A 14174-nucleotide genomic window follows, 5' to 3' on the forward strand; every position below is an offset into this window, starting at 1 on the left:
CCATTTTGAGCATGAACTCCCAACCAAAAAGTTCTTGCTTCTACCCAAAGAAAATTTTTTTTTTTTTTTAAAGATTTTATTTATTTGACAGAGAGAGAGAGACAGCGAGAGCAGAAACAAGCAGGGGGAGTGGGACAGGGAGAAGCAGGCCTCCCGCCGAACAGGGAGCCCGATGCGGGACTCGATCCCAGGACCCTGGGATCATGACCTGAGCCGAAGGCAGACGCTTAACGACTGAGCCACCCAGACGCCCTACCCAAAGAAATTTTTAACGCTCCTCCTTCGCACAGGTCTAGGACAAAGAGCACTCCAGGCAGTCAAGCCACAACACAATGTGGAGATGGGGAGAAAGGAGCTATCATCAGGTCCCTAAGTACTTAACAGTGGACATTTTGTTGAACATCCTAAATAAAACCACAGCCTAATAAGGTTAATAGTAACAATGGCAAGTAGTACATAAAGAATAGAAACTGTGGAAGACTCATGACAGCAATAAACTCTTAGCCACTCCTCTCACTGAGAAATGAAATATAACTGCCCTCCCTTGACAATGGGGTTGCCTTAGTGATTGGCCTGACCAACAGACGGTGGCAGAAGTGATATTCTGGGACTTCTGAACTTTGAACCCGCAGCCTAGGACTTTGGAACCCTTTATCTCAGAGTCTGAGCCACTACATATGTCTGATTACCTTGAAACCACCATACTCTGAGAAAGCCCAACCTAGCCATGTGAAGAGGCCATATGAAAAAGATATGCTCAGTCAGCCCCCAATCGTGCCAGCTCCTAACAGTTCTGGGTCATATCAGCTGAGACCCCACACATCATGGAACAGAAACAAGCCATCCCTGCTATGCTCTGTCCAAATTCTTAACCCATAGAATTATGAGATATAATAATTTAAGCAATAGATAACTAGAATAAAAACCAACAGCTTTTCATAAAAAGTAATAAAGACTTTTTGAAGCAAAAAGGAAATGTCTCAGGAAGACTAGCTGGAAACCAGAATGGTATCAAACACAAAAGAGAATTATGGTGCATAAGATAAATAAATATAAATCCATTTATTCACTTATCCAACAAATATTTAAAATACCAGGACCTATAAATGGGGATATAAAGAGGCTCTGGAGGTGTTTAAAAAAAAAAGCTCTGACTTCAAGGAACTTACAGACTAGAAAGTATTATGTATAATAGTGTCTTCTTGTATACCTTTTAATGTTTTTCACAAAAATAACATAATCAACAATTCAGATCAAACCAATATGCAGACCAATCTCATAGAGTGACTCAGGGTTTGAGTTCCTCTATGAGAAGGAAGTGAAGATTGAATCAAAATCCCACAAATGGTCATTTGCAGTTTGCAGTATCTAAGCATGCCTTAGTTAACTATAGTATATAACAAAATGTTTGGATTCTCATTTCAGACTATAAATTCAAGGCGTGCGTAACTAATCCTTTTTATTTTTTCTTCATAAAGTATCAGGTTAAAGAACCTTTTAGGGATATTATTACAAATATTCCAAGCAGACCTTTTCTATTTTATTGCAGTCGAGATTCGGGGACCCAGAATGGGCAAAGCAAGTAAGGTCAGTAGTAAGTTGTTGTTTTAACAAGATTTATTTCTGTCTAGGTGTGCTACAGTTTAAACAAACACACTTACTATTCCAGTGACTAAAATAATTTTAACTGCTTCTTTTATTAAAGCATAGACAATTTAACCTTTCATATTATTCTCAGGGTTCTAAAATTATTCACACTTCTTCTATTTACAGTATTTCTCTATTCAAATTTCACATGAGGGAAAAAGAACACAAATAGAGAAAATTATTTTACCAGGTTTTTTTTTTAACTAGGTATTTTTAAATACAGGAAAATGTTTGATCTCATGTTATAAAAGGATGCAACGGTAAATAAGTATGTTCATGGCCTCTTGGCCCAAAGACCAGCGTGTCTTAAAATCACTGGCACCTAACAAACCCTCTGTAGAGGGTACTCCGGCAAATATGTATTGACCGATAACACATTTATTTCCCAGTTATTGTTTAAGTGTGGCCAATAAAAATAAGCAATGCTATTTTCTGTCTTCATAAATATTTGAGGCAAAGAAAAAAGGATAATGTTTTTAAAAGTGGTCACAAAGAAACATACCTTCTCACCTTCTCTTCAAAACACTGAAAGAGGTATGGTGGAAGGGGTATGTTAACAAATTCTATGTGTACTAAATGTCAAAATAGTAAAGGTGTGACAAACAGTAACTTAAATTATTAATGGCCTGTGTTTATCTTTTCTCTCATAATTTCAGTTTTAGCACATTACACAGTAATTTGTCAGTTTTTTTAATAAAACATGACACAAAAGAAGAAAAAAAATCTGCGAAAAAGTAAGTCCTTAACATTTTAGCCAAAATATACTACAAAAGTCAAAACAGAGTACTGAACAAGAATTAGGAACTTTAAAATGATAATACTAACATTTCATTATAAAAAGTAACACTATCTGGGAGGAAGATACTCAAGAATATCTGACTCAACAGGTAGCTCATTGTTTCTCTCTTCTAGACTGCTCAAGAGGCTAGCATGGAATGAGAACGTGCGTCAGGAGACCTGGCCGTCCTCCTAGATTTCCCTATAAGACTCAAGGCCAATCATTTACCATCTCTGGGCTTCAGTTCCTCAGTGAAAAAAAGAGAGAGTGGCACAATTATCTCCATATCCCACTTTAGCTCTAAAAAATTCTACTGTCCTCAAATAAAGGGCCATTAGTCTAAATAAATAGGGTTTGAAGATACCGCATCTTCTATTTGCTTAATATTAAGGCACAACCATTTCCTTAATCTTACATTAAACTTTACAAGTTTCAAACATCTACAGATTATTTTTCTCTTATTTTATCTTTACAACAGTTCTGTGAGGTGGACTTTGAGTATGTAATTATTACGTGCACTAGGCAAATGTCAAAAAGGAGGTTCGGTGAGATTATGTGATTTGATTAAAGTCATTCAGCCCTTACTTTCCCAGCATATATACTTTTTCATATTTTCTGAAAAGGTGAAGTATCTTACAAGTGTACATTTAATGTGACAGTGTTTCTTTTTATTTTTCCTGGAAAGTTGCTAATCCAATACTGTACTTCACAATAAATAGCAACTTGGAGTAAAGGAACTACTGTAAAAATCTTCTCATAAAGTGCACTCTCACTGATACAAATGACATCATATGAAAATATTTCCCTCAGTAGTCATGCTCAATCAATTACCCAGAACTGACACTGAACAATCTGAGAGGAGACCACAATTCAGATAGAAGCATACACTTTGAAGAGGTATTAGCAAAGACATATAATTAGAGGAAAATATTCATTAGAGCAATAGTACTTGAACCGATCTTAAAATATTGTAAGGATTCGTGTCTAAAATTGGGAGCAAACATTTATAAGTAAAGGGTGAATCAAATTACTTAATTACAAGGTCCCAGTTGACCTAACAGTAACATGGAAGAAACTATAAGTGTGATTTTTTGCCCTATTTATAAAATAGCAAACTCCGAGGCAAAGGCTTAATTAGCTAATCTGAATGTATCTTGTGCTCCTGATTTTATAACACTTGATGAATATATTTAAGTCCCAAAGGAATGAGACATTTCTAACCCTTCCTCCAGACAACTATGAATTCTCTAATACAAATTAACCAAATACACTTTCTTCTTACTTCCATCTAATGATGTTTAGCAGGACCAAAAATACTTTCAAATGCTTTTGGAAATATAAGGCAGCTTAGGAACTTGAGCTGTTTTTAGTAATGGTATTTTAAAAGTGGTAGAACTCACCACTTCAGGCAAAGAGGTATGACTTGTCACTGGTAATAGTGGTAACATGGCAGAGTGAAGAGAGCTATTTTGAGAAAATAAGAGATTGTGGGTTCTAGTCTCAAACCTCACTCTTCCCCTCATATATATGAGATTCAATGCTTATGTAATTCACAAATTAAATGTTTAAAAATGAAAGAAATTACAGCAGAATAAGTTATGTATTCATTTTTTAAAGTTACATCAAAAAAATCTTTTTTAGGAATAGAAGCAGTCGATGTTGCCTAAAAAATTTTGATATTTCTGTTCTTCCTAATCCTTAAATGTTTACACAAGTGTTCCCCCCCCCACACACCTCTACCCACTTCTCTCTTACATCCATTTTAGAATGTGGAAGGTAATTCTCAGATACAGAGTAAATTTCAAAAGCCACTTCCTTGTCCACAAATACATGAACAAGTCATATTTTAAAATAAAGCACAGAATACCACAAAAAGACTCACAAAACTATCAAAGTATAGTATGCATCACCAACCTACAGCTATCCTACTTTCAGCTATGGAGTAAAAGCCACATTTCTGCAAATGAATTTAGACTCCAAGTGCTCGATTAAGGAAGATGAACAAATCTAAAAATCAAGACTCACCTATAAAATGGCAAAAGTAAAAATGTGCTCACATACTATGATTATTAACATTAAATAATAAACATTACAACACAATCTTTAAAAAGGAATAACTAGAGGAATAAACATTTCCTGACCTGGAAAGATGGTTACAGTGTATTGGCAGATGTAAAAATAAAATATAATGTATGATCCACCCCCCCCCCAAGAAAAGAGAAATAACAACAGCATTTTTTGGAAGGTCACATCAAAAAGATGAAACTACCCAAACTCCATGACACAATACGCTTCTATGAGGGAAATAAGTGAAGAAATCTGCACTCTGCAGATCGCTAAAATGGGCCATTTATTTACCTTCGGTTCATTTTCAAGTCCAACACTGGGAAGTGAGAGCCCTGAAATGCTCTTTGAATATGTAAGCAAGCAGTATTTATTTCCTAAGTAAAAAAATATAACTTAAAAAAATAAGCCTAATGGAAAAGACTAACATTTAAGCATTCTGAAATTTTTCATCAATAGTTAAGCTTCTTCTTTTTTTTAGAATATAAAAATTGTATTTGTGTGTATGAAGAAAACCACTGCCTTTCTCAGCTGTATTTTCAATGATGTGCCTTCTAACTTTGAGAATTTAACCATTTCTCACTGATGAGCTCTCTTCAGGCAGACTACAGAAACACAGCTCGGGGTCAGTAATCAATGCTCTCCAGAGGACATTTCCTTCAAGCTATCATTCCTTTTAACCAAAACAAGTGCAGAAATAATATACCCTACGCAGACTGACACTACTCACTCCTACATATCCGAACCTTTTATTTGAATGCCTAAATTTCCAACATGTTCAATAAAATACCGGTAGGTAAATAAGTTTTGGAGTGCTAAAGAAGATAATGCATTGTGCTTTGTAATGACTTCTTGATCATATCTTATTAGAAATCAGGTAAGATACTTGACACTGATTATAAAGGACTAATCATCCAACTTGTTAATGTAAAAGTCCTTCCATCTGTGATTTCTTCTTCCTTTATTTTGGCTATTTCTTTGGGCACTGAACACCTCTAAGGAAAAGAAAGAGTTGAGAAAATGAGGTAAAATTCCAATGTATGAACTTCATCCCCAGTAATAGCACTTAAAAAAACAAAACAAACAGAATAATCTCTTAGAGACCTAAAAGAAAACACTAAAATACTAAAAGTGGTTGTGTGAGGATGGTGCCATTGTAGGTAAATTCTTTAATGTCCACACCTTCTAAATTATAACCCTATTACCAATAGTTATATTTAAACCAAACAGTGAAAGAATTGTTAAGGACATAAGTTAAAACTAATGATTTCAAGTATTTTTAACCATCCTGGGTTTATTTTCTGTAAGATAAAAGGGAAGCTGCCTATATAACTTGGCAATGTAAACAAATACAAAAATATCTCAAAGTTATTCCCTTCTCATGGTCTGTTGTGAAGGAAAGGAAAAGAATAAAGGAAATGAAAGCCATGAGTACACACTCACAAACCAAAACCACAAGAAAAATAATCTAAAACCAGACTATAGGAGGCAAGAGAAAAGCAAGACTCTCTACATAAGAAGTGATTTTGCAACACTAATAGGGCAAACCCACATTCCTGCCACAAGCCTTTTGCTTTCCAAACAGGCCACACAGCTGGCGGTCTTGAAAACTTTCCAGATAGGAACCAAGATAGTTAAGAGAAATCAGTAGGTCCCAGGACTGAACTAAGCCCTAATCTGATTCTGATGAAACACGACCCTGCTGGGGTATAATATTAAGGCAGTCAGAAACTCAGTTAAATAGGTGGTTATAACTTTTATAGAAAAAGCCCAAAGAAACATTGCTCTGAAATGGGCCTCTTTAGTTAATAATGAACTGTCCAAAGTATTGAAAAGTACATGTATGCTTTCTAGGGAGAAAAAGATATCCACATGATGCACAACATGGGGAGGTTGCAGCACCACGCTGAGAAATAATTTAGAGGTATGCCTCGTGTAAAACCTGCTCTTGGTAAACTATGTTTGTGTAACTATTAAGAGTCTAGTTTCCTCTTGAAGTCAAAGCACCATCTGGTTGAAAAGAAAGTCTCTCTAGATTTGGAGACTGAACTTTGTTTACAAGGGCTCCAGGACTGTTTATTTTTTTTATTTTTTTATTTTTTTAAAGATTTTATTTATTTATTTGACAGACAGAGGGAACACCAGCAGGGGGAGGGGGAGAAGGAGAAGCAGGCTCCCCGCAGAGCAGGGAGCCCGATGTGGGACTCGATCCCAGGACCCTGGGATCATGACCTGAGCCGAAGGCAGTCGCTTAACCGACTGAGCCACCCAGGCACCCTCCAGGACTGTTTAATGCACTGTTTTAAAGACACCGTGTCTTCGCCAAGCCCGGGGGAGCATCTCCTATGAAACTATCTCAACCAACTCCAAGAAGCTAGACACCTTCCTACACAAATCCCAAACACTTTATCTCAATCCTTACAGAACTCTCTAAAGCAGCACTCTGGTTTTGTTTTCAGAACATTCAAGAAATTACTCATCCAAAAGAGATCTGAGTAGGTTTACCTCAAGAGCTGGCTGTGCGACACCCAATTTCTTCCTCACAGAGGAAGTAGTGATACTAGGACATTCTTCACCAAACAGGAAGGAAGTAAAACAGCTTTCTATTGTACTAGGAATGCCTTTTCTTTTTGAAGTTAGTGTATACCTCATAAATTTGCTTCCTAGATAATGCTTCCCCCTAAGTTATAAAATACAGCTTTGGGAGGAAGGCAGAATGACAAAGCAGATAAACCAATCTATATACTGCCAATAAGTTACTTATTTCATCACATCACCTAAATATAGCACTAAGAAAAATCACCGTGTTTTCCATTAAATATACACTGATAATCTACACCACAATATTTTTGGCATGGTTCTTACTGAAATCTGCTTCTGTCACAAAGTCATTGTGCCTCTAGATCTTAGTCAAGACTATTAATATGAGTTCCTTCTTATTATGAAGATTTACTGATATTTAAGATAAACAGTAGTGATTATTACGACACAAATGGCACAGATAAATGTTATGAGCTTCCTGGGGCATCTGGGTGGCGCAGTCTGTTAAGTGTCTGACTCTTGGTTTCGGCTCAGGTCCTGATCTTGGGGTGGTGAGATCGAGTCCCACGTCCCGCTCCACGCTTAGCACTGAGTCTGCTTAAGACTTTCTCTCCCTCAGGGCACCTGGGTGGCTCAGTCGTTAAGCATCTACTTCCGCTCAGGTCATGATCCCAGGGTCCTGAGATCGAGCCCCACACTGGGCTCCCTGCTCAGCGGGAAGCCTGCTTCTCCCTCTCCCACTCCCCCTGCTTGTGCTCTCTCTCTTGCTGTGTCTCTCTCTGTCAAATAAATAAATAAAATCTTTAAAAAAAAAAACAAAGAAGACTTTCTCTCCCTCTCCCTCCGCCCCTCCCCGCCCCGTGCTCTCTAAAATAAATAAATTTTTTTTTTAAATGTTATGAGCTTCCTTTTCACTTAGAAAGCAGTATTCATTCCAAGTACAGAAAACCATGGATTTCAGTAAGCAAGACACCAATTATTTACGATTACAGGCAATACTGTAAGAGCAATATGAAATCTACTAGTATTTTTCAAAATGTTACTGGCTAGCTCCATTATTTGGATTTAAGTACAGTTTTCCCTTTAGTATCCTCATCTCTGAGAGGTTTTAAGACATAATAAAATCCACATAAGTTTTGTACCCCAATAAACCAATGTTCAAATACTGACTTCAGCCATTTACCATTATGTATGATCCTGAACAAGGTAATTTAAAACCTCTCTCTGCCTTAGTTTCTCCAACTGTAAAATGGGCATAATATGTACCATGTTGAGTTTTTTAGTGTATAAGGAAACAGAAGAGAAGTAAACCACATATGGAAGGGTCTGGTCCATAGCAGGTGCCTGATAATTACAGCAATGACTATAATCATTACTGAAGTTGCAGAGATCAACCAACTAGCCAAATAGTTCACAAAAGTGAAATGCTCAGGACTTTCAGAAAGATTTCAAAGAATCTGTTTTAAAACTGCTTTTACACTTGTATTTCTAGGTGCTACAAAGCCAAATAGCATCTCCGTCATTAGGCTCTTCTACTAGGGACTTTCTTGACGTTAGCGAGAGGCAAGCAAGTATTCCATCACTACTTGAAACCCAAGGACTGCCAATTACTGAGTCAGATTTAACTAATACATAAAGTACTCAGACTATGCTAACCACTTTGGGAGGCTCATCAAATTTTTCAACAGCTAGTCAGTGAGTTATTTATTGAGTCTACTGTGTATACAACCTTGTACTGGAAATTTGGCACACACATCAATGATCAAACATAATCCCTGCCCTCAAAGAGTTTACCATCTACAGGAAATAAACAAATGAGGAAATAAAAATGCAGGAAAATATGATATTCTTAGTATAATAGCTGGCTGAAGATCGTTATGCAGAGTGATTGGTGGACAACTGATGTTCATTGGAAAAGCTTCTTTGAGTCAGTCAGGTTTTTTTCTTTGTTTTAAAAACAGGAGAGAATATCATGGATGACTAATAGATGGGAGGCAGTTATAAATATAAATTACAATTTGGACATTGAATGTAGCGACAGTAAGAAAGCATATCAATGCAGGATGAAACATAAGTAATTTTCACAGTGAAAAGCAAAATTATCCAGGGTAGGAAAAGAACAACATTTAGCAAACTTTTAAAAAGTTACTGATTTTAGAGTGATAATAGCCTAATCTGGAAATTTAATACAATTTCTTAAATGAGTATTGGACACATTAACTCCTTTGCTATTTATTCAAGCTGGGGTGGAGGAAATATTTGTGTGAGGATACTGAATTTATTACCAAGACCAAGTTCCTATAAAACAATGGGTAAATCAGATGCTGATTATACAGTCATGCTGTCTCAGTAAATACTGCCTACCAAATATCTTTAAACTTTCTGTCATCTGGTGTGAGCCTATGAGTATAACTTCCAGATTTTCTAGGAAAAAATAAATCCAAAAAAGGGCTAAAATTTAAAGAATAATACATATATATATATGTATACACAACTGTTCAAATATTATATGGCAAGTTAATAGTATTCTCAGCAATCCTGATCCTCAGAAGGGATGAACAAACTTCCCTGAGCAATTCAGGGTCCTAATTCCTTGGGCCCAGACCTTCAACTGCCCCCATGACTGGTCCCATACATCCTAAGGAGCTCTGCAACTATCTTTTTTTCCCTCTCTCTCCCCCGATCTGTCTTAAATAATAAAGCAGTCCATTTTTCAAGACTGACATTCATATGCCTAAGGTACACATTCTTAGGACAAAATATACCAAATAAGCTGGTGATTATTTCACTTCAAATTTCTCTATCGTCCCCATCCTATCAATATATATATATATGGTATCTGACTCCAAAAAGATATGCTGACGTTTATCTTGTCAATTTGTGTCCAAAATCTAGAACAAATTTCATTCATTTATTCCCTATAAACTTATCAAGCACCAGGAGCCAGAGGGTATAAAAAAGTTGTACTAATACTGTCCTTACTCTTACAGAATGTACCCTATAAACCAACAATCTCTAAAAGAAAATTAATACCCTTTCCTAGTCATTCCAAGAAGATTTTGCCGTCCCTGGAACTTGCTCCAGAGAGTGTTAGAATAGGTCTTCTGTTTCCAAACTTGGCCTCAGATCTGGAGCAGCTCCTTCAAGTGAAGTCAGTTCTACCTTTCTCCCTTTAATGAAGTTAGTATTCACTCTGTTCTTTTTAGATTTTCCCTTTTAAGATCATAAAATAAATGTTCATTTTGAAAAAGAGAGAAAAGTATGAGAAATATGTGCACTACAATCCCTCTACCCCTAAAGCACCTTTTGTTAATTAATAGTTCAGCTCTATTTCCATTTAGCGTATTTCTTTCAGGTGTTTTTCTATCCATATCTTTAAACATGATTAGATTTAATTCTAACTAACCATTTACTACTATGCTTTTTTTTCCCTTACCATTATTGCTGTTGCTTTCTTAAGAACATATCAGCATTTACTTAACCATTTCTTCCCTATTTACTGTTTCACTGTTTACAGAAACTGCAAGATGGAAATCTCTGTACATAAATCTTCATCTAGATATACGACTTCTTCCTTGAAGCAGAATATTAGGAATGGCATTCCTAGGTCAAAAGATACGATTGATTGTAAGGCAAGGCTCCTGATCTCTGAAGCCAAAGTGATTTTCAGAAAATACCAATTTACACCACAAACCAGTAGTTCATGAGTATGTTCTTTAATCACAGCCTAATTAACAAAGGGCAGACTCGTTCATGCATTCATTTTACTAATCTGAGGTAGAAAATGGTATCTTACTACAGTTTTCACTTGTATTTTAATTTAAGAATCTAATTTTCGGGGCGCCTGGGTGGCTCAGTCGTTAAGTGTCTGCCTTCGGCTCAGGTCATGATCCCAGGGTTCTGGGATCGAGCCCCACGTCGGGCTCCCTGCTCAGGCGGGAAGCCCTCTTCTCCCTCTCCACTCCCCCTGCTTGTATTCCCTCTCTCACTGGCTCTCTCTGTCAAATAAATAAATAAAATCTTAAAAAAAAAAAAATCTAATTTTCATAGATGCTAAAATGAAACTTAGCTTTCCCCCACAATCTTTGACATGGGTGGCCCATTAACTTGGTCTAGCAGGCTGTTTCTTTCTGGCCAAAGCTTAGTCACCTCTACCTCATCATCTCATAAATGGAAGCCATTATCACCAACATTCTAAGCACAGACTCTTCTCCCCAAGACACACCTACCATATTAGTGACAGAGACAACTCAAATGGAGCCACCAGCAAACCAGCCTGTACTACTCTTTACCTTCCCCATAACTGGCAAGACAAGCCAAAAACACTGGGTTAACATTTAACAGATTTCCATAGAAACTCCAACTGTTCTTAATAATATTTTTGTCAATTTTCCCTTAGTACCTATAGGATATACTTCAATGTAGTACTATTTTCAAAGCTGTATAGGACTTATAACACAAACTGCTGAGTCTGTGTATATATATATGCATATAAATTACACACCTTCTTACCTTTATTAAGTTACCACCAGATACACAGCAGTGTATATATATGCATAAAGCACACATGCTCTTACCCTTATTATTTAAGTTTTCTCACATACACGTGAAAGGATACAGGTATTTCACTGTTACTAGTTCAAAATGGTGACAGCAATAAAACTAATACAAATAAAGTCACAGAAAACTGACCCTTCTGTTCTTCAAATATAGAGAGAAAGGAAGAGAGAGAGAGAGGAAGAGCGTGCAGAAGCACAGCGCTGTAATCCCTACAATTACACAGAGAACTTAAAGGAACTTGAAGGGCATGTCTTTTGAAAAACTGTCTGTAATGTGGAAGGTTCACACAAGCAAGTTTTTAATTTTAATTTAATGTTACTTATATATGATGAATCAGGAAGACTGTTGGTCATATCCTCAGTGATCAATGTTGAAGATTTAAGCCCCAAAGCTAGTGAAGTGCCCTTGTGCCTTATGCAAATTTACTCCTAGACACATTGGTAGCTCTAAGCTATTTCCCCAACAGTCATGATCTTCCAGATGCATAAACGGTAGAATAGGAGAGGTGGTGAGAAATTTAACTTTCAGTGGTTTTAAACTTTCAAGTAAATTTACTGGTGGTAGTCCATAAATTCAACACTGACTTACAAAAGGCAGAAATGGTGTTAAAAAAATGAAAGGCCTTAGCTGCCTCACTGAGGTTCTAATAAATAACTTATTTACTAGGTTTCTCTAGAGACGGCACTTTCGATAGGACAATCAGTAACTCACTCAGTCCTGTCCCATAGCTCTTTATCAGCAACCAACTCACTTCACTACCTTTGCTTAAGTTTTCCTTGCCCAACCTCAAAATTTTCCATTTCTATTACAAAATTACATATATTCTTGAAGCTCACCCAGAGAGGTTAATACATCCTGCTTTATGTCATCTCTTTCCTTACAACACAAACACACATGACCAGTCTTCAAATCAACAACAATCTCACCACCTATTCGTTTACATTTGGAATAATGGTATTATGTAAGGAATATACCTAAAATAAGTTCACTATGCTGGGTAAAAGAATACTGCAGTATGTCTCCTGTTCTCATAGAGGCATACCTACATTTATCCTGAATTTCTTATAAAATCCATAATCATTACAATCCATTCAAATACTGTCCAAAGGATACCCCAAAGCTAAGTACCAACCTGCTTTTTTTTTTTTTTTTTTAAGATTTTATTTCTTTATTTGACAGAGAGAGACACAGCGAGAGAGGGAACACAAGCAGGGGGAGAGGGAGAGGGAGAAGCAGGCTTCCCGTCAAGCAGGGAGCCTGATGCGGGGCTCGATCCCAGGACCCTGGGATCATGACCTGAGCCGAAGGCAGACGCTTAACGACTGAGCCACCCAGGCGCCCCTGTACCAACCTGCTTTAACTGATTATATTTCAAAGTATTTTAAACAATTCTTCAACCCATTCTCTATAATAATAATAACCAAAAAATAGTGGATCAATCACACTGACTGACAGAGTTAATTCACTTAAAAGCTTAAACAAAGCAGCAATACAATCTGACAATATGAGTTCACAAGCAACCAAAACACCCCACCTAAACCAAACCTACTAAACTGTAGAAGGACACCTACCTGGATTTCCAAAGTCATGTTTAATCTTACTAGAGAAAGCATTCATACACTAGATAATATGATTAAATACTGATGTATTCAAGGAGTTGAAAAAACAGAATGAAGATAAGTTTTTAAAGCTGCATTACCTACCAAGTGCTTTCAATAATCCTCAGTCCTTTGGGAGACTGCATTTTAATGAACCAACGACATGCATCCCAGAGGCTCAACCCACATTTCCTGATTTCTATGACAAAGATTGTCATTAACCTACCAAGATCACCAGGAATGCAGTACCAGTGTGGCCACACTTAAATAAACCTTTCATCTACTTGAGCAAAACAAAAACAGTATGAAACTGGTATGGCAAGTTATACAACTCAGCACTATTATACATTAGTTTCAGATGAGCCCGCCTGACTAATCAGCGTACCTGAGACTCATACAGGAAAGCCAAACACGTGGAACTTGCACGAACTTGGAAAAACAAGAACTGATCAAGTCAAGCCATTTTTAGCAGAGTAACTTACTGTAAGATTATGAAAACCACCCAACGAATAATATTCTAGATCAAGTCCCATAGATTATATGTAACTGCTGTATTTCAAGGCAAAAAAGACCTTGATTTTTCAGTGATAAAGGTCATTACTGAGTTCTTCTACAGTTTGTAAATTTGTGAATAAAGACCTTCACCATCTTAAATTCCTTTGAAAATTCCCTTAAATAAAATTCTGAATGAAACAAGTAGTTTCTAGAATATTGCACTTGTCCTTATTGTAGGAAAAACTTTATTAACATCAGTGATGAAACAGGCTCGCTTATAAAGACAGGGGATTAGAAAAAAGGCTCGCTTATAAAGACAGGGATTAGAAAAAAAAAACAAAACCAAACCTCAGCAGTATTCAATTAATCTCCATATATGAATAAGTATATACATTTATATTAAATATTTTTTCATTCTGAAACATAACTTTCAGTTTGCATCTCCCTGATACAAAACTAGATACCCTCCCAGAGTAAGTAAAATTAAAAAG

The 14174-nt window shown here is 36.6% G+C and overlaps 1 protein-coding gene across 1 annotated transcript in view; it reads right to left on the reverse strand.

The window, feature by feature from the left end:
- The window catches only part of NCOA2 (nuclear receptor coactivator 2), a 222767-nt gene extending 209254 nt beyond the window's left edge, over positions 1-13513 (reverse strand). Inside the window, exon 1 of the mRNA XM_021688631.2 lies at positions 13415-13513. The gene's annotated coding sequence lies outside the window, so the exon portion shown is untranslated. The remainder of the gene's footprint in view (positions 1-13414) is intronic.
- Between the last annotated feature and the right edge of the window lie 661 nt (positions 13514-14174).

Source organism: Neomonachus schauinslandi, chromosome 4 (assembly GCF_002201575.2).
Source record: "Neomonachus schauinslandi chromosome 4, ASM220157v2, whole genome shotgun sequence".
Classification (NCBI taxonomy): Eukaryota; Metazoa; Chordata; class Mammalia; order Carnivora; family Phocidae; genus Neomonachus; species Neomonachus schauinslandi.